Raw genomic sequence first — 9893 nt, 5'->3', positions numbered from 1 at the left:
CCAGGATACTCTGCAACTTCTACAGGTGCACGATAGAGAGTATCCTGACTGGCTGCATCACAGCCTGGTACGGCAGCTGCACCGACCTCAATCGTAAGGCTTTACAGAGGGTGGTGAAAACTGCACAGAACATCACCAGGACGGAGCTGCCATCCATGGAGGACCTTTACTCCCAGCGGCTCAGGAAGAAATCCCTCAGGATTATCAAAGACCCCCATCGCCACAAACTGTTCTTTCTGTTGCCGTCTGGCAGACGTTACCGCAACATCCTGGCAAAAACAAAAAGATTCTGAGACAGTTTCTTCCCGCGGGCAGTGAGACTGTTAAACAATTGAACTGCTGAAACAATTTCAAAACATTCATCTTCTACTTAGTAATATATATCTACTATCTAATATATATCATTCCAATAACTTGTATATAGACTCGTACTGCACTATTCCACATACTCACTTTATTTTAGAACTATTTTTCTTTTTGTATTACTTTTACTATCTGTATTATTATGTTGCATTGTTGGAGAAGCCTGTGACATAAGATTTTCAATGACATAATTACTCTGTAGCTATGTCAGTTTGACAATAAAGAACCTTGAACCTTGAACCTTGATGTATGTAAGTCGCTTTGGATAAAAGCGTCTAACAAGTGACATGTAATGTAATTTAATGTAATAAGGTGGGGGGGAGGTTACCTTGGTTGGTGATTGGCTAATGGTTACAAAAGCCAAAAAATCGTTATGACATCATAAAGTGGCCAAAATCTGATCAGCTCATTTTCAGACAGGTTTTTATATAAATGGATCAGGACAAAAAGAGAGGGGGTCTTTGTTCCTGTTACTTTCAGAATCTCTTTACACAGAGAGGGGACACATGTTTATATAAAAACATGAAAAAGTGGATTTTGCATAATAGGTGACCTTTAAAACGTGATAAAAAAGTCAATGGTTATTGGAATCAGTTTGTGGTCAGATTTGAAGCTTTTAATAGGCTTAATAGCGGCCGGATGCTAACTCCACATCGGCCTACTAAAATACCTGCAACACTCATTATTATTTTATATTTGCCGCCTAAATAAATCATTACTGTGATTCAAATCAAGCATTTATCTAAATCTGTAAAGTGTTTATACATTTAGGATAATGCAAGAACACGACTCAACAACATTCAACATTTAAGGTTGTTTTTAGACATGTTAATGCAGAAATGTCACCCATTATACCTTAAGTCTTTGCCTGTTTTCCTGAGCATTTCTATGTCTTTCCTCCTCCTTTTGTCCGTCTGTCTGTGCTTCTCTTGTCCGGCTCACGTTCACACCGCAGTGCTGCAGCACGCAGTACCCATCAGAGACAGCTTTTAAATCCATGATGCGAGGAACCTCTGCACCCATGGCTCCACCCTCTTTGCTGCACTACAGCAACACAGCAAAAACACGCAATGTCAAGGCGGCATACAGTATGCATGTGTGTATTATACCCCCACCAACCCCTCCCTTCTCCTCCCCCCCTCCTCTCCCATCACATAAAGTGCTGACAGGAGTCCTTCCCCACCTACTGGCAGCCTGCCTAGAGGCTGATATACTATGTCCCTGTACACACATTAACAGCTATTGATCGGCCACAAAACACCAAAAGCATTCCATTATGTTGGCGTGACCGTAATTAAAAATGGCAACTCATTCTGAGCCTGTGTGGCCCGAAGACTCATTCAGGCAACCTTTTTTTCCGGATGGCAAACTTTAAAAAATATTTACCTCCTCTAATGAAGTGAAGGAATCCGGCTGAGTGGTGTAAAAGTATGCATGATGAGCCTGTGTTGTTGTGTGTACTACAAGGGCAGCTGATCCATAGCAAGCCTAAGCCCTATAATTAGAGAGCAGATCGATGGAGCAGGATCAGCTATTCATTAAAAAGCAGTTGAGAGGCTTTTTCAGTCAGCTTTTGAGAAGACTGAGAGGTCATATATCACTTGACTGTATACATCCATCTTTAGGCCTGTTCACAGGTTTGTTTACTACTGGTTTTTGGGTTTTCCAGTATTTTTTGTATCTTGTTTCTGAGAGCTGTGAGAGTTGTTGTCACTGTGAGCTGTGAGGCTAGTATTTGATTTGCACATGTATGGATGAGACTATAATCTCATTGACTCTTAGGTGTTAGCCTTGCGTTTCTTTTCTCATTAAATAGCATAATTACAGGCTCTCTCAGTGGGAAGATTTCCTGGTATTACCATGGAAATCGAAATGTTCATTACACTGAATAATTTGCAGTCCTTTTACTCAGGCCATAAAACCCAGAGTAGATTCAGATTCCATTAGAGATGGATATAAAATTAGCAAATAACTAGTTACTCTGATTTATACTGTAAGGGCGATTTTAGAAATGTTGTAAAAATAATATATTATTAATTAATATATTTATTTCCCTGTGAATGGTCTTCCTTTTGAAACTGCTTTTATGATTACTTACCAACCTAATTAGGCTATATTTGCCATAACGTGTATTGGTTTTTAGGGTGAAATACATTTCATCTTCAAAAGATTATGGAGCTCACCCATGCAAAGAAGGAAAACAAGAAAAATGATCACCACACAACAAATCCCATGACATTCTTCAGGGAATACTTCTAACTAAAGGGAGACAATAAGGTTGATTAGGGAGGTGTCTTTTAACACACACAGTCACACACACACAAACTACTCAGGAGAACCAAGAGCATTGCTTTACCATTGACTCACTTGTTTGTGCATTCGCCTGTTTGTCATTTCAGATGTATGTATTTTTTATTCTTTAGATAGAGAGAGAATGATTGATTGCATTTTGACCCCGACCTCCCTGATGAAAGGCAGAATGAAAATCAATGTGTCCTTTTCCGACAAATTACCTGATAACCTACGTGGGAAAAGGTGCTCCTAAACACTTTAGCTCACAGAGAAGATCAAGATTTAGTTCTGGTCCACATAGACAGATTTCTGGAATTTACCCAAAGCTCCCTATGCGCGAGACATGGATCTGCCAGTCTATTGTCCGGGATGTCCTCTGAGAAAAATCCTGCTAAAGTGACAGGCTGGTAGAGAGAGAGGTGCGTTACCCCTCCATAAATTATTCAAATTTCTGATGGGATGGACAGAAAGAGCTAATAATATCACCATCTCCTTCTTCTTCTCTTTTTGGATTATTCACTTAGTGGTCCATACAAGGCACTTGATCGAATGTCATACAGCTAAAAAAACATAAATAACACACACATCACTACATTATGCTAATTATTTGTCTCTAAATTGTCACCATTGGTTACAAATTGTAAAATATTGATCCAGGCTTTAAGTACCAGGCTCTGACCTTTAGCAAATTGGAGGCCACCTTTTTCCCTCAAAGCAGCTGTCTGTGTGTGTGTGTGTGTGTGTGTGTGTGTGTGTGTGTGTGTGTGTGTGTGTGTGTGTGTGTGTGTGTGTGTGTGTGTGTGTGTGTGTGTGTGTGTGTGTGTGTGTGTGTGTGTGTGTGTGTGTGTGTGTGTGTGTGTGTGTGTATGTGATAATCTTTAGACATGCTCATTGGACCGCAGCGGAGACTAATTTAGTGGGGGTGCTATCTAAAGAGGTTTTGATTGCATGGACCAAAGGACATTCATGCAGAGAATTATCTCTAACATAAAGCTTAATTCTGCAATAACAACATGTGGTTCAACAACAAGGAGTTATAACAACAGCAATATTTATGATCTAATATGTGATACGGAGACATGCAGTTTGGGGTGCGTGGAATAAGGAGTTGAATCAAAATGCTTCAATAGGACTCTGCGTGTCTCTTGGTTGGAGTCTCACTGCGCCGCGCTGCCTTATTAGTTTTAGATGGGGCCTGCATTATTTATAGTGATAAAGAAAACAGTGGTGCACAACATTGTGTTGGGAAGGACCTGCAGTAGGGGGGCTGCTAAAGTGCCTGGTTAAATCCTCTGACAGAAAAAGCGTGGGAGGGAATAGAGAGAAATAATACAGAGGGAGAGAGAAGAGAGAATGTGCAGAAGTGAAAAAAAACAACAATTAAAAATGACGGTGTGTAAATAAGATCAATGCAGACTAAAATAATTGTTAGGACAGATGGTTTTTGCAGTGTAACTACTCAAAACCACCTCAGAATAATCTTTATAAATAGATTCTGAATTCATAAGCAGAGTCTCTCCAGTCAGCAGAACAAGATTTTAGTTTTAAAATTATTTGGTTTCTATTTCTATAAAGCACATTTAAGGGCATTTAGATTGTCTGCAAGTATACAGCCTGTGTAAAGCGCATATTAATTGAGCTCTTTCTGAAACAGCTAAAGGGATGATTTTGAGAGAAAAAAACTTCCTGACAAGTTATCGAGACATAGGCGGCAAAAGAGACCAGAAATTAATCTGGTAGCCCATTGGCTAACGTCGGGCAGCGATTTAGCTTAAAATTAGCTTAATATTAGTTTGTAAAGTGGCTACATGTAAAACAATGCGGTTATAGTCGTTGACTCTCAACTCGATTTTCCTTATTGCGTCTTAAATTGCTAATCAGACTGATCAGTGCACAGAAAACAAAGTCTTAAATTGTATATATGTTAGCAACGGCTGCTGTTAGAACAAGTGGTTACCAAAAAACAAGTAGTCCAAGGTTATCAAGGCTAGGAATCGGGATTCATAGACAAATTTAAAGTGGCGAGTACACCAATGGATATTCTGTTTGTATGTGGGCAGGTTTGTACACTTATTTTCATTTTATTACAACATTTCATTCAGGAAACCGTAAGCTAGCTTTAGTCTTAGCTAACATTAACACTACCCTTCAGAGGGCGTAAACTTAGCGACTTTTGCCCAAGGTAACGCAACATTCACAGCCCCAAGAGGATTACCGTCATCAGACCGCCATTGGTTCAGAGTTTGACCTCAGACTTTAACAAACTACAGAATATTTCCCTTAGTCACCGTGTACATACTCCATTAGCTGTTCTTGGGGATTGAACCGGTTGCCACCAACCATCTGTGACGCTCGCATGGTCGACAACTGCGTGCGAGAAGCAGACTTTCAGTTGGGTCAGTATTGAATAATGCAGGCTCCCCGCATTTCACCCCCCACCCCACAAAATGGAGATCTCTAGTGCACCACTTCTGCCTTCACACCCATTATTCCACTTGGATGGGCAAAAGGCTCCAAGATGCACTCATGCCAACCGCGCACAAGTGCACCATCACACACACACACGCACACACGCACGCACGCACGCACGCACACGCACGCACACGCACACGCACACGCACACACACAGTGAGATTTTGAAGGTGGTATTTAGAGTATATAGAGGTCCGTACAAATAAAACCTACATTTACTCTTTCTCTGACCCCTACCAGTGAATATGAAAATGTAGGTGAATAAACTGGAGAAAGATGCAATTCTTCTTCGTTGCTAATGGCTACCAGAAGAGAAATCCTCATCCCTTTTCCCCCTTTCTGCTCACTTCTTACATCACTGCAGGAAATCTGCTACTGTTAGCTCTGCTGTTTCACTTCATCACACCACACTTTACACTTGCCTCTTACCCCTCACATTCACAGTCTCTCTTATATGCTCCTCTCCTATCAGACGAACATCCTCTGAGTTTGAGACACCATCCTTTCTGTCTTGTTACTGCTCCCCATGCGCTGCCCCACCCCTCCTGTTGCCTGACCCCCACCCAGCATGCTGCCTTCCCCACGCCATTCTCTCCCTTCATCTTTCTCCCCCCCTCCTCCTTCGCTTCTCTCAGGGCATTTTCCACCTCTTCTGAGAGTCACACCTCATGAATTATTAACTTCTGCATCTCAGTTGAGGGATTTTTGCTGCGTTTCCTAACCATTTACTGCTCATAGATAGACAGGTAGTGGTTTCTGGATTCAGGAACTCCTTTACAGTGCGTATAGGTAAACATAACAGTTGGCCTGATTTTCAGTCGAGTGCCGGGGGTCCTGCCTGAAGAACAATGACACCATCTTAGAAAAGCGAGGATTGACAAACACAACAAGCCAGAGGGGGGCATTTAGGTGTTACATTTAAATATAAGGGATCAAATAAATAGTTGTGGTTGTAACCTTCATATAAAAACATGTACATGTATTTTAAGTAGTCAGAACATGCAGCACGACTGCGGCATTTCTCAAAGCTGGGAAAAAGAGACCCTACACGTGCATGCATTAAAATCAAACACAAAAACACTGAAAAACGAAATCTGCCACGCCCCACCCTGCACTCCCTCCCAGGACGACATCACTCTCTGTTGTCTCACACACATACACACACGCACACGCACGCACGCACACACACACACACACACACACACACACACACACACACACACACACACACACACACACACACACACACACACACACACACACACACACACACACACACACACACACACACACACACACACACACACACACACACTTTCCTGCAGAGTAAAGGTTCCTTTTCAACAATAGTTTTCCCCCGTTTTATTACGAACAATTGTAAAAGTAATATCAAAGATACATAACCTCAACAACTGAAATCATTTTGTTCACACTTGGGGTGAGGCCAAAAAATACCATAAACCTTCCCTCCATCTCTTAGTGGTCATTTATACGGGCACACAACGCGCCAGCTTGAGTGGACATCCAGCGCATCATCTCCTGAGGCGCATTAACAATGTTAACACAAAGCAAAAGCCTTAATTTAAATCAGTAATGCATGACAGTGGAATCAGCCACAGACTGGATAGTAGAGAATGTACTCTCTTACAATAAGTGCAGGAACGGCTGCAATTAACATGACAACGACAAGAGAGTAAGTATGTGTTATTCTGAAACACGCAGGGATTTTCTACTGTTTGGACTGCATAATATGCTATTTCATTGCTCTTAAAAAGTGTGTTGCGGATCTAGAGCAATACAAATGTTATTCTTTCTTATTTTAGGGTCTTTGTGTGCTCCTAAAGAGCTTTGTCTCCTTTGTGATGCCACACCCTGCTGCCTAGTGACACACACACACACACACACACACACACACACACACACACACACACACACACACACACACACACACACACACACACACACACACACACACACACACACACACACACACACACACACACACACACACACACACACACACACACACACACACACACACACACAGGGAGAGAGGTGGGGTGTTGGTGTGGGAGTCCTCCAGCTTCTGCACAGACACAGAGAGGAACTGAACAAAATCTGCACTGAGGTGTGAAAGCAGCAAATGAACGTGTGTCTGTCTATAAATGACTTGTGAAGAGCATGCAAGCAGCTTTTTAGACCCCATTTACACGCAAACGCAAACGCATACGAAACGCAAACGAACCGAATACAATATCAGAAAAGTCTTCCGTTCACACGAGACCGCTCGGGAGCGCTGGAGGCGCTGTAGTACATATGCCGGGCCTGTAAGTGGCGCTGTACTTTCGCCACAAAATACACCAAAAGCAGCGAAGAAGACCCCCGAGCATGGTTGCCATGGTTGCCCTTCTGTTTATGCCCCGCGGTGGATTTAGCAACACTCCATGTCCACTTGTTGCTGATGGTTGTGGTAGAGGAGCTGTAGATTTTGCACTAACATCTGTAGCATGGTCAGTAGCTACTGACAGTAGCTACTGACCATGCTACAGCAGTGAGCAGCAGAGGTGGGGAGAGGTGGGGCTATGGCTTCATCATTATCAGGAAATGATCGTATAGCGTACACACGGAGCCGTTTGGCCCCCCAGAGCGTTCCGTTTGCAGATATATCCACCTCGCGACCCGTTATCGTTTGCGGGGTCCGTTTCCGCGTTTCCGTTACGGCCTCGTGTGAACGAACGGGCTATACGAAAGAGAAAAGTAGCGGATACAACCGTTTGCGTTCTCGTGTAAACAGCATTACATTCACTGAAAATTAGACCACATACCAAACTGAGAGGATAGAAAGACAAAAGGGTACAGAAGTGGGCGACCGGCGAAGGTCACTTAAAATCCATAAAGATTCTGGCAAAACGACTGACCTTAACGGTCTCCTTTAACACAGAAATAATAAAAGGTTGAACATGGTTGCTGCCAGGTGCTGTAGAGGAGGGACAGATGAAGGTGAAATTGTAATAGATATTTACGAAAATAGCAGATTTCTGGGTATGGACTGTCTGTAATTACATCTAATGTCACAATATAATGTAAGATAGGAAGAGAAGTCTTTCAATTGCTTGCATTTGTCCTTGGTGATGTTTCAAGTGGAGCTGCTGTGATGCAAGAGACATTTCCAACTTGATCTGACAATAATTGTTATCGCAATGTAATTTATCGTATCGTTTCCTACCTTTTCGTTTAATATCGTATCCTATTGTATCATTTCCTATAGTATCGTTTCGTAAATACACTTACATCTAAATTCATTTATAGCAAGTGGAAGGAATCAGTTAAAAAGTATAGCGATGGATGAAGAAATATTCCACAAATTGTAAAAGTGTGTTACAGTGTTATCACTACTTTTCCCTCTGAAATGCATTAGAGGAAAGCTATAACGTTAATTAAAGTGTAGGGCTGCAACGATTCATTTCATAATCAATTAATCCGATTTTTTCTTTCTCGATTAATCAATTAATCATTTTGTTTCGAAAATGTCTAAAGTCCAAGAAGATATCTTTAAATATTTAATCGGTCCAAACACCAAATATACTTTTTTACTGTTTAATATAATAGAACATTGGTTAAAATAGCAAAATCTCTATAATTTAGAGGCTGAAAAAGTATTTTCTGCCATTTTTGCATCAAGAGAGATTATATTTCTGTTGATCAACTAAATGTTTATTCAACCAGGCGCTGCAGCTCTCATATAGAGTCACTTGTCTTTATCACTTACGCAATTTATTCCTCCGGCACCAGCCTACTTCTGCATGTAATCACTCAGTTTTATTTCAAATCAATGTCAACACTGTTGAGCTGCCATGAAGCGTTAGACTAAACAGGTGAAATTGCTTTTTTCTGTCTCTATTGTCATTCATTATCATTTCATTTTGAAAATAAAAACACTTAAACAGCCAAGTGAAGAGATTATATAAAAACATAAAAGCACATGTCACTGTCCTCCTCATGGTGGGGCATTCAGGTGCAGCACAGCAGGCTCTATGTAAATCGCTATATGAAGATAACACTTATAGATCTTCAATCAATAACCTTTAGCCTGACACACGTGTTTCAGCCCAGGTCATCTGCATATCTGCTTGGTAAGAGACACGTTCTATCTTTCAGTGACACCCCAAAGGAGCCACGTTATAATGAGCCTGCACTGAGGACCACGCCCTTGGTGCTGATGTTTGTCTCCTACACCCTCCAACCAACCAACCAAACAACCAACCAACCCCACCCCAGCCCCCACATGGAGCTACACCACTGCAATGTTATACAACGTCACCTGCTGCTTCTTCTTCTGCTTTTGTCCCACCCCTCAACGTGGACCTGAGTCTACCACACGAAAAGAAAAACCTGCTGCTGAGTTGCTCTTATGAGCCAGAGCAGGGAAAAAATAAGCTTTAAGTACATCCAAGCTTTAATTCAGTAATTGCTGCACAGATTTCTAAGTATGTACATACAGTCCATAAGGTGTTATTAATTAGGATATATCTCGATCAAAGTACTGTAAAGAAGGGATTTCTAACGAATGAGAAATTCTGACATTGAGTTTACATTGCACTTGTACTGTATGAAACTAAAATAAAATGCTATTAAGTTCTGATTTTCGACGGACAGTCTCTTAGAAATGAAAATAGATGCCGTGATGTCCCAGTGATGCACAGTCAGCGGTATACGACTGCTTCTCTGAATGGGAGTTTAAAGAGGGAAGGTGTGTTACTCTGTAA

This window comes from Trematomus bernacchii, unplaced genomic scaffold, assembly GCF_902827165.1.
Source record: "Trematomus bernacchii unplaced genomic scaffold, fTreBer1.1, whole genome shotgun sequence".
NCBI classification, from domain to species: Eukaryota; Metazoa; Chordata; class Actinopteri; order Perciformes; family Nototheniidae; genus Trematomus; species Trematomus bernacchii.
This window is presented reverse-complemented; position numbering follows the sequence as displayed.